Consider the following 16,883-nt stretch of genomic DNA (forward strand, 5'->3'; position numbering starts at 1 on the left):
TCTCTGTCTCTGTCTCTGTCTCTGTCTTTCTCGGTTTATTTGTTAAACCTGCAGCTTACTAGGAAGCTAAATTGTATAGGTTTAAACCCTGGTTCTGATTAGGCACATTCTTTCACCTTTCCTGGCCTCAGTTTCCTCAGCTGTAAAACGAGGACAGTGCTTATCACACAGGTTTGCTATGAAGATGAAGGAGATCGTCGTGTAAGATTGATAGAAGCCGGTGGAGAAGAAGAACTGGTATCATTGGGGAATTTTTAAGTCTACTTACATTCCCATTGGAGATGTGTTAGAAATTCTTTCATCTCGGTTGTACAATTTCTTATCTTTTTAGGAGCAATGTTGAAGGTCTCCTGGCTGCCATGCTCAGCAGGAGCTCTGTGGTGACTGTTATAACCATATGCTGTCTTTTAAATGCACAGTGTTTTTAGTCCACACCTATTTGTTCTAATCCAGCCACATCAGAATAGTTTTCTTTTTCTCCCATTAAAAATATTTATCTAGTGCTCACTATATGCCAGATAGTTGGGATGTTGGGTGAATGATGATTGTCTCCTCTGGAATGGTACTGCACGCCAAGGTACAAAATCAGCCAAGACCTGTACTAGATGGAGCTGTGTAGAGTGGAGTTTCGTTCATGTTATATATAGACAGAGTGTATTTTATACTTCCATCCCCTAAGATAGAAATGGCCTAGGAGATGTGATAAAAATGTCTCACTTTCCTTCCCTTATCCTCTAGCAGAATATTGCACCTTTTCAAAGAGGCAAAAGAGTGATATGTAGCATACCAGGTAATACACACTCATGAAATTACGTTGTATTATTGATAGTTCATATCTTTTTTCATTAAATTGATAAAATATGTATAATTATTTATCCTGGGAAGTAGGACAGGTTGAAAAATGTAAACATGGTCAAGAAAAATACACGACGTCTGATTAGTTGTGAATTCAGAAGTGCTGAGGGTGTACCCAGTGTGGCAGGCTAGATAATGCACCCCTCCCCCCCCCCCCCCCCCAGATCTGTCCCTGCCCTCATCTCCAAATGGAAAGAGGTTCTTGCAGATGGGATTAAGGGAAGGATTTTGAGATGAGAGGATTATGCTGGATCACCTGGGTGGGTCCTAAATGCCATCAAACGTATCCTTTTAAGAGGGAGGCAAGAGGGAAATCTGACCACACACAGGGAAGGTGATGTCAAAATGAAGCAAGGAGAGATTTGAAGATGCTGGCCCTGAAGATGGGAGTGATGTGGCCACGAGCCTAGGACTGCTGACAGGTACCAGAAGCTGGAAGAGGCAAGGAATGATTCTGCTCTAGAGCCTCTGGAGGGAATGTAGTCCTGCTGACACCTTGATTTTGGCCTCGTGACACTGATTTTGAACTTCTGGCCTCTAGAACCGTGAGAAAACGCATTTCTATTGTTTTGAGCCACCCAGCTGGTGGCAATTTGTTACAACAGTCACAGGAAACTAGTGTGCTCAGCCATTTCAGATTGACAGGGAGAAAAACCAATGCTCACTCTGTCAAACATCTCTTGGCATGAGGCCCTCTAGCCTATGTTCTGGTTCACCATGTCACTTCTAACTTAACATTCCTGTCTTTTCCTTTGCATCCTATTGAATGACAAATGGCATATAGCTTTTCTTTCAAATTTTTCATTTGTATGTCAGTGTTTTGATTGTGGATGGAATAGTGGAGTCTCCTTGATTTTCTTTCTTTCTTTTTTGGCAGATACTGCAGATAATTTTTTTTCTTTTTTCAGATGATTTCAATGCATGGATCACGTCTCGAGGCTTTGATCGAGGTAAGGGATGGAAAAGTCTGATACCTGCTCTGACCCACAGCAGAGTACACTATTTTGGTGACCGGGCACGGGAGCATCTCTTAGATCTAGGGTCTCTTTCCCTTGAATAGCTTTAGAAATAAGCCAGCTCATGAGGTTTGATTTCTTTTTTTCCTTAGGTTCTGTCCTGACCCTGCCACTTGTTAAGGCCTTGATAACATTCACTAATGAGGTATCTTCATTTGTTCTCTGTATCTTACCAGGCCATTAGCTCCCGCGTCATCCTTTTGCAATAAGGTCATAGCATGATATCCGTTGATACACCATGTTTTCTTAAGATTAAAAACCCTAGTTGCATAAATGGACTTCTGTACTCCTTAAGTTTCCAAGGCACACCGCATCTAACCTAGTGTCTATTCGTTAGCCTGCATCTTTTCCCAGAGGCCTAATGTTGTCTATTACATTTAGACTCTTCCTGATTTCCTTCTCTGGGCATAATTTTATCGTGAAGTATTCATGGCTTTAAATACCATCCATAGGCTGATAACTCCCAACTTTCTATCTCATCTCCAGCCTGCACCCCTCTCAACTGCAGACTCCTTTCCAACTGCCTGCTAGCCAATCCCCTTGGACGTCTAATAGACACCTCCAATTCAACCCAGTTCAATTCCATGACAGCATGGATTTGTCTGCACCTACGTGGTCTATTTGCGTCCTCGTTTGGAAATAAGTTCCTTAAGGACAAGGCCCGTGCCATGTTCTGCGCCTGAGCTGCAACACCTAGACTGGTGCAGGGCACACAGCAGGCAGGAAATAAATATTCGTTTGTAACGAATGAGCAAATAAACCCAGCTGCATCTGCCCTCTGGGGAGTTTGATCTTTTGGGGCGAGACTAGGCTGGTCCTCGAGAAGAGCGAAGAATGGGGTGATAATACTTAGAGATGAACCCATTTTCCTTCCCCTCTGCCTTTTATAAAAGGCTGTGGGTTCTTGCAATAACTTTTAATTGCGCAGAATCCCAATCCTTCGGTGCAGCCAGACTGGACGCGGCGAGCAGCGGGCGCCGGCCGCTGGGGTTTCTTTTCGAGGCGTCGTCGTCCGTGGGCTCCGCGGTGTCCCTGCGAGGGCGGCCCCCGCCAGCGCGAGTCGCTCGGACGCCAGGCGTCGGGGCCCCGGTGGCCCCGGGGAGTCAGGGGCTTGCGCGACTCGTGGTTGAGTCCTGCGCGGCCCGGGTCGCGGACCTCGGGGAGGCAGCGCGTCGAGGCCCGTGGGGCCCGTGGCCGTCGGGCCGGGTGCGGCCGGAGACCTCCGCGACGGCGCGCTGGGCTCGGGCTGCGAAGGCCGCGGCCGGCGCCGCCCGACGTCACTTCCGACCGGAGCCAAGATGGCGGCGGCGAGGCCGCGGGCGCCGAAGCGGGCGGAGCGGCGGTGGCGGCGCGGGCGACGGCTCTCGGCGCTGTGAGGCGCGGGGGTGGCGGGCGCAGGTAAGAGGCGGCCTGGGCGGGCGGCTTGAGGGACGGCGGCGGGCGCGGCGCCAGGACGCCCGTTCTTGCCCGCGAGGAGCGAGGAGCGAGGCGGCGGGGGCGACACGCTGGGGACCCGGGCGCGCAGGGCCGGCCGGGCGGGCGGGCGGGCGGACGCGCCCCCTCCGAGGTCCGGCGTCCCGGGCCGGCGGGGGCCCCTGCACCAGACGCGGCGCTTCGGAGGCCCGGGGTCCCTCCCCGCGGCGCCCAGCGCTCCGCCCGGCCGCGGGGCCGCCGCCGGGAAGTTGCGGGACTCGCTTTGTCGACGTTGGTTCGCCGCGCGCCCCGCGAGGCGGACGCGTGAGCTGCGGGGCCGCGGGGCCGTTGGCTGCGTGTCCACCGGGACCCGCCGTCCCGGGGCTGCGGCGACGCGACACGGGGGTCCCCGGGCCCTTGCAGTTCCCAGTCGTTGTGCTGCTTCTCTTTTGTGTGCACATCGAACGTGCCTTTCCCACTCGCCTCCTCGGTGTGTGTCTTGCGTCTTTGTGTGTCCGCAACACTTTTTGTGCGGGTCCCACCTGGAAACGGGCTCCCTCGGTATTCCTGCCCGAGACCCTCCGCTGTTTTTGTTTTTAACAGACGTGCACTTGCACTTGCAGATTTATTTTGTTAACTAAAGATAGTCACGCACCTATTTTTGATGGTGGCAAGTGAGACATGAAGTAGACCTAACATGAGCGTTTCTGCCCAAACCTCCGTGGTTGGTTCCTTGCGACCCACGCGGGGACCACCGACCCACGGCTGGCCACCTTGTGTGGGGCGGTGACCTGCGGGAACCATCCCGCGTTTAGCCGGGAAGCCCCCTTTCCCTGAACTACGCAGATGGAATTTCCCCTCGAGAGGAAATTCATGCCGGCCCCTCATTTTTCATTCAATGTTGTGTTGAGGTTTTTGGTTTTAGTTCAGAAGTGGAACGCCTTCCGGTGAATCCCGCCAGGTCCTTAGACCCCCTTTATCCAGAACGCGGCTAGAATATTTCTCTAAAGTTTTTGTTTACTATAGGTTTATTGTTAAAAGCAACCACAACGGTTAACAACATGCGGGACCTTTCAATGATTGATTCCCTTACGTACGATACCAGAGTTCATGTCAGTTTGATCACTGGGTCCTAGTATTTGGAAAATGTAGGTCTTTTTATTTTTTAAAACGTTAAGAAATTTGCAGTAAAAAATACTAAGCGAGACGCAATCATATGTTCTTTATAAGGGGTCAGTTTTTGAGATGGCCTGCAGCTGCTCCATTCGCCAGAAGCTTCCTTACAAACGCTTGACCACACTCTTTGACGTGTCGAATCCCGGTGTAGCCATGAGAGGACCTTTAGTTCAAGATCATTTTAGTCAAATCTCTCTTTTCAAACTATGGAAACTGAGATTGAAATTCGCAGTGGGACTAGTATTTGTTCACAGCTTCTGCTATTCCAGGGCCCTCTTTACACATCTTTTTTGGTTTGATGTTAAAAGTGGGTACGTTTGAAGCGCTTACAAAAGTGCCAGGCACATAATAATAATGCTCAATAAAGCTTCTTTTTTCCTGATTCTGAAAGGTGGTTTCTTTAATTGAAGAGTTGGCATATTCAGATTTTTTTTTTTTCTCATTTTGTGGACAGTTCCTGAAACAGTACGGTTCAAATTTGTAATAATGTGTTAGTTTTGTAGGTACGAAAGTTTCTCACTCTAGAACAATGAGAAAATAAGAGAAAAGCACAAAGAAGGAATAGAAATCAGCCATAATCTTCCCACTGCTCAGATAACCACTGAACATTTTGGCAGACCTCCTTCTCATCTCTCGTGGTGTGCATGTGTGTATTTCTTTACTTATTTGTATTTATGCACTTAGATATATTTACATTTTATACAGGATTGATATCATATTGTGTATATTGTTTGTAACCTGTCTTCCCTTAACAATATCATGAGCATATATCCATGCCGTTAAAATTTCAATGTGATTTTAATGGTTGTGTAATATATGAATGGGCCATCATTTATTTATCAATTCCATATTGATCAGTAAGCTTTCTATAGCCCAAGATTTTCTTTTCATGAAGATTTGTTTGAAAGGCTATTCTATTGTGAATTTTAAAGTTTTGCAATCTTTTAAGATATGTGAAAATGGAAATTCTGTTTTTTAGTCCCTAAATATGCATTTTCCCCGCCAATGCAGTTGTAAGAAGCAGCAGTCAGTTTCAGCTCGCTTTTCTTCTCCCTCAGCTGGGTCTGTGCATTACATTCATATCTCTGCACGCGTATTCTTTTGATGATTGTTTACATTAGATGTTTTATTTATTCACGGGACTGTTTCTTTAAGCTGCTGATCTCTTTTCAAGTTCCAGATCTGATTTACAAACCTTTTAAGTCCTGTTAAGTCATAGGCTTTCCGGGATGGAAAGCACCTTAGGTTATTTACTATTTTCATGTCTTCTGACTTGCTTTTTATGCTATTTTTAATACCGATGCAGGAGGGAAAAAAAAAAAAAACCTGGGCTGCTACTAGAAAACACTGTAGTGGGGAGTGAAAAGGGAGTAGGTGGACAGGAGGGGAAAATTGTCAAACTTGCATGGCGGTATAGGGAGTTTCCAGATGACGGGAACATTGCTTGACAGTCATTAGTACTGATACTGCTGACGTGGGCCCAGTGCTGCACGGATTGACTGGTGTTCCTCAGCGAGGCTGTCACCCTTCAGTCACCCTTCACAGCATTTGGTTAGAGGTCTGCAGGAGTGGGCTGGCGCTCTCCTTTTGAAGTTAGAAGTTTATAGATAGAGCCATAAAAATCTCCGCAGCGCGACTGAAAGCTGTGGATTCCATTACTGAAAGCAATACTTAGGTTCCATGAAAGCAGGGTTTCTTAACCTGGGCGCTGTTGACATTTTGGGCGGGATAATTCAGTCGTGGACACTGTGCTGTGCCTTGTAGGCTCCTTAGCAGTACCCCTGGCCTCTACCCTGAGCTGCCAGGAGCACCTCCCCCGAGTCAGGACGACCAATGAAGTCTCCAGACATTGCCAGGTGTCCCTTCGGGGGCAAAGTCACTCCAGTTCTCAACCACTGCATTAAAGGACGCTCTTCTGACTGGATGGTTGAATCACTGAAGCAGTTTATGGAATCGCTATAGTCAAAAAACTGTAAGAATAGACTCTGGCTTACATGAAATCCACCTTGAAACTGGGGAAAGGATGTAGTGGCCTGTGGACGTTCCCTCCTATATGTGGCTTTATGACGTCATTGAATGGTCACTTTCAGCCCTTCTGCTCTGGTGTCTGTTGTGTGGCAAGGGATGAAACAAAGCGAGGTAACCCGGACTTGGAAGAGGTTTGTTTTCCTGACACAGGGTCAGCATCCCCAGTATGGAGGTTAAATCATTAGGAAATTTGAATACATTTTCCTAGCGTCGATGCATGGTGAATAATTTACGCTTGTGGTCTAGTATACTGGATAGCACAGACACAGCTGTCTTTTCTCCTAGACAGTGAGGCTATTGAAGACTGATGTTCTACCAAACTAGTTTTTCTAATAAAATCTTTTTTTTTTCTGTTTTGGGAACAACCAGTTCACAGGCTCCAAAAGTGATGACTTTATCATGAGCAGAGAAGGTTTCCTTACAAAGTGCTTATGTCATTTTAATTTATTACTTTATAATATAAAGATAGCTTATTGAGCTTTGTGGCAAACATGCATCATTAATACAGCTTTCCCTGGGCAAAAAACTTTTACACTGTCTCACATCTTTCTTTGTAAACCTGTATTTGTAAATCTATAGGTAGTATAGATTGAATTTTAATGTGGCAAATGTACTCTAGTTAGAACTTACTGATAAATAAAACACAAAGAGATGTGCTGCTGGACCATTTGGTAACGGGGTGGGGGTGACTTTCTGAAGTACAGAAGAGCCACATAATTTCCCTGGAATGAATGCATGTGTCATTTAAATATTCTTTCTTAGGGAGAATGGCTTTCACTACCCACCCCCACTTCCCTGAACCATGAAGTAGAGTTATTGTATATAGTAAATCTGGTTCATTTGGGGTGAAATATGCTTACAATATTTTTCTCAGTACTGTATAGTATTTATTCTTAGAGTCTTGGTTATGTCATACCTATACTGTGTTTTCATTTATTAGTCCTTTGGAACATGCAATAAAAGAGGTTTCACTGAATACTTGTATATGTTTGCCAGCCATTTTGGTGAAAAGAGTATTTTGTGGCTCTTGCAATAAATCATATGATAGGCTTTGCTTTGAAAGAGCTAAATTACTTCTTGGCACAGTTTGCCTGAAATATGTAACGCCAAGTGCAACTGTGAGTTTGATTACCGTGGGCAGCCTGTCTGGAAATTGGTTAAACCTACAGATTTTACATGTGCTTATAAGTAGTTCCACTAAGACTACATTAAACTCCGGTGGGGATTCGGTGGCATTTTCAAATAGTTTAAATGATGCCATCAAAATTTGAAAAGAATTTGGAGATTCACCCGGCACTTCTGTCCTTTAGTATGAGTCCTGTGCGTAACCCACGACCTTACTAAGGCAGTGTAAATTAAGCACAATTTGGAGTCTGAGTATAAAAATGACATTCTAATGTTTCTCACTTTGTGAAGCTTATTTTAGGGACTTCGCCATTATTTGGAAAGAGCCAGTTTTCAAGTCCCTCTGAAAGGAGGCGTTTTAAAAAGGAGGATTCTTGAAGCTCTGTTACCACTTGTTAGAGGTCACTGAACAGGTCCTGTTCACCTGTTCCGGGAGATAAATGTGGTACCGATGTGATCCCCTAGTAATTTAACTGAGCTTGCCCTCCGTGTGCAAATAAACTACAGCACGGACCAAGCACAGAGACTGCGTTATTTCTGGCAGTGGCAGGTCCGTTACCCTCTCTGGCCTCTTCTTGTTTGTAAAGTGGGGACAACGATCACTTCTGTTTTTCAGTGGGATGTTTTGAGATGAATAGATGAAGACTGTGCCAGCAATTGGTGATACTAGGTTTTTCAAAAAGATTAATAGTGTTTTTCTTAGATATCTCTCCTAATACAATAAAGAGGTATAACGGGGCACAGTTATTGTCGAGAGAAACTCTGGCAAGTTAGCTCTGGGTTCTTAACCTTTTTGTCTTCCCATTTCTGCCCCTGCTGAAAATGGTGGAGGGGGTGACTTTTTTCTAGTCCCTTCCATGCCTTTCACAAAACCAAATCCTGCATCTTCTCTCTGGATGTTGCTTCCCTTGTCAATTTGTCTTTTCCTAGGCACCCCTTTGTGGCTGAAGACTTGTAAATCTCCGTCCCCAGCCAGGAAGGCAGTCGGTGCTGGGACTTTTTATCCCCATTGGAAGGATGCGTCTTTCCTTGTGGATGTCTGGCCTCCCCTCAAAGTCTTTAAAATGGAGTTCATGGTCTTCCACTTAAATACCATCCCTACTCCTGGCTGTTCTACCTTTGAACTATATTCATTCTTCCCGTCAGTCACATTCCACATTTTGGACCCGTCTTCACCATCCCCTTTTATTATACATTCTGTCCATTCTTCTCTGTCGTGTAGGTCACTTCTTTGGTTCCTTTTAGCTGTCACCTGTGGTTCAAACCCTTATTGCTGTCATTGCAGATTCTAACTGGCTTGCTGGCCCCAGTCTTTCTGGCTGCCCTCTTTCCACCTATGTTCTCACTCTTTCCTGTCAATTTAATCTTCCTAAACTGTTAACCTTGTTTTGTTTTTGTCGCTCTCCTCAGAACGAAACCCGTGTGGCTCCACATTGTTCTTCCAGGTGGCGGAAGCTGCCTTCCTGATGGGCAGACATGCAACCAGGCTCTGGCTGTGGCTCCTGCCCTGCATGTGTTCGTGGGCTCTTCCATCTTTGTCTAAAGGCCTTTAGGGCTTTTGGAGTGGGTCGGGAGTGAGAGTGGCTGGAATAAACTCACGCAGCATCTGGGGCGGGGGGTTCCTACCCACGGAGTCAAGTTTACATTTAACCTGGAACTCACCCCTCTGCCCCACTACAGGCTACGCCTTCTAGTCTGTTAGTGCTCTTCACAGACCCTCAGTTGGGTCGCATTGGTTTACCACAAAATAAGACCCAGCCAGACCATCAGCTCTAATGTGTCTTTTGGAGCAAAAATTAATGTAAGACCCGGTATTATATTATACAAGACCTTATATTAAAATAAGACCTAGTATTTATATTATATTGTATTATATTATATTATACCAGGTCTTATATTAAAATTTGACCGGGCCTTATATTAATTTTTGCTCCAGAAGACGCATTAGAGCTGATGGTTCGGCTGGGTCTTATTTTCGGGGAAACACGGTAGCATCAAGAGAGTCTTTCATTGTTTTTTTTTTTCCTTTTTAATCGTAAACGGGGAGGCATTTATGTTTACCTTGAAACAAGAACTGCAAATAATTTATTTTGTGGAAACACACTTTCCTTTAAAAAATAGAGACTCAGGTGGGTATGACAGCTTCTTAAACTGTAGAGAAACACACCAACATTGCTTTACAAACAACAGGCATTGCTATTTTAAAATACTCTTGAGAACAGAAGTAGTGACATGTTTAGAGGGTAGACTCCAAACCTCAGGTTGTATTCGAAGTAGAAGAGTTGCTCCCTATCAAAATAGTTAATACCTTAATAAACTTTTGGGGGAAGACCTTTAGAATCTTGACGTGATATGTGTGCCTGACACCTTAGCAGAATATGGTGAGTTGTCTGTCACTCTATCTGGTCTAACTTCCGATTTTGCTTTAGGTTGTTCACTTATCAATTCAGGAATCCGCCTTGTCATTCAAATGTAGTTTGTGGAACACGGGTTTTCCTGTGTATTCTGTGTAGGAAAACCCCCAAATGGCGCTGAGCAGCCATTTGTGAGGTGATTATATTAATGCTTAGAGGATCTTTATATGAGGAAGTGAATACGTGAGTGCCAGTACTAGTGTGTAACGTTGCTGAAGCTTTCGTCCCCTTTTCAGGAAATTCAGAAGTATTTTGCAGGGTTCCTGAAAATCTCTGTGTTTTGAATATTTAATCACAACAGGAACATCTGCATTGGTAATTTCATGAGGTGGAAAAAGAATAACTCAAAGGGGTTAACTGAGAATTTATTTTATTTTGGAAATGGTGAAGTGAACAATCGTGGCATCTTGCTTTAGAAATTGTGTGTTTGAGTTGGAAGTTTGACATTTGAGTGTTAGGGAAGAATCAATTTAATTTTCCTTTTATAATACTTTAAAGTTTTTATACATCTAATGTAGGGAGGTATTAGAAAGGTACCATTTTATAGGAACTTCTTTGATTTTAATGCTGTTTTACAGAATATACAGTCAACAGTTGGTTAAATTGAACTTGTCTTGGGGGTGGTAGGACTTGTAATATAATTTTGAATCTGTGGCCCAGTTCTTATCAGAGCATTTGTACCCTCATCCACCCACCCTTTCATGTGGATTTTTACGTCTATATTTTTTGGCAATTTGTCTTGAAACTAAGGAAAGGAAATTAACTTTTTAATTCAAGGGTATTTTGACTGGGTGGAGTTACTTCATCCAGGAAAATTGACAGTGATTTTTTATTTTTAGCACCATACGGAAGAATATCCTGTTAGTGAGAGTAATATGTTTTTATTTCTATAGAGGAACTAGGTAGTTTTAATTGTGGGGTTAGAGGGAATTACTGTAGAAACCCTAAATTCAGAAAACCTGGAATTTGTGATGTAATAAATTACATGTTCAGTGCACTATAATGATTAGATGTATAAATTTAATCAAGATACATAAATTTAGCATATGCTAATAGCTGCCCGTAACCTCAACTAGGTAGATGGTAAATAGTCAGCAATTGCTAAACATTTATCGCCAAGCTAACTTTTTGTTAATGGATGCTTGGAGCAGTGTTTTTTGAAAAATTTCCCCTTAATCTTTTTTCCCCCCTTTTTTCCAAGTAAAGGAGAAAGATTCTAAGGGAGGGAAAAACCCTAGAGTGTTGTAATCTAAATTTAGATTTATAGTACTTTCCTAGCACGTCCACCCGTTTCCTATTTAATATTTTACTATGGTGTTGTTTAACTTACATCTTTCAAACAGAAGCTCTAATCAACCCCATTTTCTCATTGGAGTTCTAAAGCAGACCCTCTGCTTTTTCCCCTCTGTTTCTGTGGAAATTGTTTTCTGTATCCAATCCTGCAATAAAGTCACTAAACTCTGCCTCCTTATTAAGGTTTGTGTCAGGATATTGCCCTATGAATTTGGGGAATCAGGCCCTGGGATATTTGCGTGTGGAGTATGAGCCTCATTGAGGAAACCAATTCATTGAAATAGGAGAAATTACTGGTTTATTTGTGAGCATTCTATTGTCTGTATTGCTCACTTTTTAGGTAGGGAAATTCCTACCTGAATATCTCTGTTAAACCATTGCCTTTTAGCCTTGGGCAGAGATCATTCTAGAGGGTGAGAGACATGAACAATCAGTTTCCAGCTGTAAGAGTTTACACCCTCTGATTCAGCAATTTACCAAATCTTCTGCATTCTCTGTCTTTCTCTTATACACACACGCGCACACACACGTGATCTCTTTATTCTTAAAATGATAAACATACCAGGTTTGATTTTTTTGGTTTAGCTTATTTAATTTGGCAATATAGTCTGCCTTTTAAAGTAAAAGTTGGGGCTATGGTTTTTAGTGTGAAACTAGATGTTCTAAATGATTATCGTGAAAATTGTTACTTTAGAAAAGGAAAATGAATGATTTTTCATTTAGCAAATTCCTGGGCAGGTTCAATATTTATGAATTACATGCTTTTGCTTAATCCAACGAGTAGGTGCTAAGTATTTTCATGTTGCTATCTAGAATTTATAGGTTGTGATTTGGTGATTCCATTCTTCTGATAGGGATTCTGAGTGGTAGTTTTTTTATAACGAGTATACTAGCTGTGTTTATAAATGAGTAAAAATGGCTTTTGAGTATTGGCATAGTTTAGATTTTTTCCTAGACTTTCCTTCTAGATTTTCTAGACTTTTCAGATTACTTTTCTGGCACTTTCTGGATTGCAAGAATCTTTTGGTCAGAGTAAGCTAAGTGTTAATTAAACACTGTAAATCTCCACTGATAGATTAATCATCTTTGTGTTCACCAAAATGATATTTATCTACCATAAAAGATCTACTTTATGTAGTTTTAGAATCTTTTTTTATCTTATGTAGGCCATGCACTTTCTAAGACACCTTTCACAAAAGTTTTTTTCAAGCTTTTTTTGTCTAGTTCATGTTTTCATTTGCATTTATGATCTTTTAAATTTTAATACAACCACACTAGTTTTTGTTTCTGTTTTACTATTTGTCCATAAGCTATATGTTGCTTCCTGAATCTTAAAATAATTTCTTCTGAGTCTTGATATTACAATGTGGGATTTTTTTTTTAACTTAAAAAAGTAATTATGAAATATTAGTAATGACCTCTAAGTGAATGTTGCAAATTTAATTATTTTACAGCTAGCCCCAAAAGGTCTAAACTGGTCCAAAAGAATAATTGTAAAATACTATCAGTGATTTACAGGTGAACATGCAAATCAAACCAAATAACTATTTTCCTAATTCTCTCCCCTCCTTCCCAGACTTAAACTAATCTTAAAGAATGTGCTGCTTTGCCTTTCATATAGTTTTGTAGTTCTTACAAGTCTACAAAGGGCACACATGACAATTGAACCTCTTGTATGTGTTAATGTTACTTTGTGTCTGTCTTTAGTTTACTTTGCCTTATCTCAGAGAATGGGTTGTTGGGGGGCGTAGAGACTGGGGTTGCAGAGTTAGTCTGGCTAGAGAATGGGGTGCTGCATATCTCTCTGTTTTCTGGTCTCTGGCCCTCCATGTCAGATGACAGCAGCTTACCAGTTGTTCCGGTGGTCTTGACACTTTAAAGGACCAGTATTTAAATAAAGACCCTAATTTTATCGTTGCTGTACTGGTATTGATCGTGTATAATCAAATCATCTTTATGATATTATTAAGTTAAATATTCGTAAGGATGATTTGTCCTGGAATTTGGAAGCAATAGCTTAACAAGTTAAGTACATGTATATTATTAACACCTTGGATATGTAAAATCAAGCTCAGGCTCTTATTTTTCTAGGACTGTGTGATATTAGTAAAGAATGGTTGGTGATAATTTGCATGCTCTATATTTGTATATGTGCCTAATGTACTTTATCTGATAAATGTCAACAAGGTGGAATGGGAGGGATATGTAAAAATATTCAAGAAGGTTTGGTCAGGCATAGAAATCCAAAACAGAAACTAAGGCATAAGCCAGGATCAGAGAAGTCCTAGGGATTTTAAGATTTTCAGTATTTACCTTTGGAAAATCAGAGGTATTTAATTGTTTAGCATTTAAAAAAATTTGATAGAATTAAGATTAAATGATATGTATGGAAAGGTTCCTCTTTGTCTCTACACTGATCGGATTGCTAGTTCAAGTTCTCACATTTGATAAGACTTTGACCTTGAGGTATTAAGTGGGTATGTAAAAACAGTGCTGTTGAAGTCAACACTGAATACTCGTGGGAAAGTTATGTAGGATTGCCATGACACTTCTGCAGGGGTTTGCGGTGCTGGAGGAATCTTAAGGAACTTCCGTCAGTAACAACTTTTAGAGTCTACAGTTTAAAGGTTTTCACCTGGGAGGGTATTGGGGACGTGTGTAGGTATTTTTGACGTCAAAATGTGAGTAGGCACTGCGGCATTGATTGCACCAGGGCAGTGCTAAATGGCCGTAAAGGGAGGGACAGTCCCCCACGGGGAAAAGTTGCCCAGCCCAAAATGCAATGGCCCTCCGTAGAGAGACACTGCCAAAGTCTCAGTTTTTTTGTTGTAACATCCCTTGTTTTTAGTTTAGTTCAGTATAGAATTTAACTTAAAAAATATCATTCGAGAAGAGAAGTCAATGTTGATTGCAGTGCTTTTGATACTGTAAAATATTTTAGATGTATAATTTGACAGTGTTAGGAGTCAAGAGGGAGAGAGAAAAATGAGGGTCTGGTTCTTAGCCATTAGGATTAGAAGCAATTAGCAGGAGGGTCCAAGCATACAGGTATGTCATGAACTCTTAAAAAAAAAGGTTAAGATCCTTCTTTTCTTTGGAAAGAAATGATGAATGTATACCTGTTCGGACAAAGAGGGAACAGTCAGTGTAGAAAGTCAGAGAGAAGATTATTAATCATATAACAATCTAAATTATATTCTAAATGTTTACTAAGAAAACGTTGAGATTAATTAAGATAACAAATGAAAGAAAATGTTTTAAGCACAGTTGGCCCTCTGTAGCCATAGGTTCTGCATCCGTGGATTCAACTGACTGAGGATTGAAAATATTTGGGGCAAAAAAAAGTTAGGTTGTTGCTGATGTGTGTAATATGTAGTCAGGCGGACAATGGTTGTATCTGTACTGAACATGCATAGACTTTTTTTCTTGTCATTATTCCCTAAACAATACAGTATCACAATTATTTACATAGCACGTATGTTGTATTAGATGTTATAAGTAATCTGGAGATGGTTTAAAGTGTACAGGAGGATGTGCGTAGGTTCTATGCAAATACTACACCGCATTATATAAGGGACGTGAGCATCTGCAAGGGGGTCCTGGAACCAGTCCCCCCGCAGATATAGGGGGACGAATGTACACTCATGTCTTAGTTATCAGGCTTCAGATGTTAGGGCGTCTCAGTTTTTTCAGTTGTGCTTGTGGGCTAGCAGCTACAGAAGGGGAGGGCAAGGGGAAGACAAAAGTGTTAAATAAAGAGGGAAAAGCAAATGCAAAGCACATGGAAAGAAGAAGGCAGCATCTCAGAAAGTGGCGGCTCCTGGCCTTAGGGTACAAATCCTGGTGTCAGCTCTGCCTTACTCTCGTGCTTTCATACTTAGCATCTAATTGGCAGCACATCTTGGGGCTCTATTTTTTAAAAAAATATCCAGGATCCAGTTACTTCTCACGTCTCTTCTACTACCTGGGCCAAGCGACCATCATCTCTTGCCTAGATTGGGGCATTAGCCTCCTAAGAGGTGTGCTTACCTCCACTCGTACGGTCTCTTAAAATCTATGTCACATTAGGTCACTTCTGCCACCTCCAACCTCCTGTAGCTATTCTGGTGAACAGTGCTTACCTTGCAAAACCCACATATATTAACGTAAATCTTTGTAAGGATGATTTCTCCTAGAGTTTGGAAGCAGTATCTTGAAAAGTTACATGTAAATCAAGCTCTTATTTTTTTAATATCTAAATTCTCTTTATTTATTATTCTGCTCCTCCTGCCCCCCAGGCCTTTCTGACGTCCGCTCCTCCACCTTCCCTCCCACTTTGTGCACCAGCCGCACTGGCATCCTTGCCCCTCCTCAAACCCCCGGGCTCACTGCCGTGCAGGGTTTCCCACTTCCTTATGCTGCTGCTCCCCCACACCTTCCAGGCTGCAGCTCTCCGGGCTGTTTTACACAGTGTGCCTTTCTCATTGGGCTTTCTCTGACCACACTGTTGGATAACAAGCAGGCAGAGATAGAGATGGAGATTAGAATCCCCGTCTCCTCCCTAGCACTTTTCCCCTAAAGCACTTTCATTTTCTGACATACTACTCATTTTACTTATTTAGTTGTTTATTGCAGGTCTCCTCCCCTAGGGGGCAGGAATCCATCTGCTCACTGCTTACAAACAGCGCTTGACACGTAGTAGGTGTTCAAGTGGAGGAAAGAGTAAAAAGTTGGTGAAATATGCTTAAGCAGCACGAGCAGAAACCAAAATTAGACCAGACTGAGTTATCACAACCTGCTTGAATCGGTGTCTTGTTAGTTGAGGATGCTAGTACTTCCCTTTGTGAAATCAACTGAGCTCATTTATGTGAAGGTAGCGGGGTGGGTGCTGGTCTTAGGAGGAGCTTTATAAGTGAAAGTTACAATGACGGCCCTGATGATTCTCGTGAGAAGGAAAAGACAAAGCAAAGGAAAAGGTAAAAGCACTGTAGCTCTTTCCACAGATCTTCCATTAAAACATTTGCATTTTACTGCAGGATTTTTTATTCTGTTCCTCAGAGAACTCCCTGTGGTCAGTTTTAGTAAATCCACCTCTAAAATCTTAGACTCGTGACATTTTATTCACTCCGGGGGGCCTGAGATGTCACACATGAGCCTCCTGGTGGAACTGGATGGCAGTCGGTAGGAATTTGTGGCGGTGCCACTAACCTCATCACTGCTGGGCACTCAGTTATATGTTTGTAACTTCATGACGACCCTGAGTCTCACAGAGAAGGATGGATTATGTTCAGTCTAGGATGTGTTATGTGTATATGAGAAAGAAACTCGATATTACAATGGGAAGGAACGGACTTCTGGGTTAACCTTCAGTTATCCGAAATTGTGTTCACTGAGTACTTACTAAGGGCTTGTATTAGTTTAGCTAGACTGAGCTCTCTAACAAGATGCAAGTTACACAATACATTCCCTGTGCTGGCTATGAATGAAAGCTACTCGGTGACCAGTCCCTAACTTAAATATAGTGCCTTGGATTGTTAAAGGTGACCAGGTGAGTGTGGTTAAGTAGTTCCAGGAAACAAACCCC

The 16,883-nt window shown here is 42.5% G+C and overlaps 1 protein-coding gene across 5 annotated transcripts in view; it reads left to right on the forward strand.

Annotated features, from left to right (window-relative positions):
• The first annotated feature begins 3,134 nt into the window (after nt 1–3,134).
• The window catches only part of PRDM2 (PR/SET domain 2), a 111,679-nt gene continuing 97,930 nt past the window's right edge, over nt 3,135–16,883 (forward strand). For 2 of the 5 annotated variants that reach the window (XM_088790124.1, XM_088790125.1), the window contains exon 1: nt 3,135–3,269. The gene's annotated coding sequence lies outside the window, so the exon portion shown is untranslated. The remainder of the gene's footprint in view (nt 3,270–16,883) is intronic. The other 3 variants (XM_088790126.1, XM_088790127.1, XM_088790128.1) reach the window with 3 other exon arrangements.

The sequence above is a fragment of the Rhinolophus sinicus genome, chromosome 14 (assembly GCF_057876585.1).
Source record: "Rhinolophus sinicus isolate RSI-liver-muscle chromosome 14, RSI-T2T, whole genome shotgun sequence".
Classification (NCBI taxonomy): domain Eukaryota; kingdom Metazoa; phylum Chordata; class Mammalia; order Chiroptera; family Rhinolophidae; genus Rhinolophus; species Rhinolophus sinicus.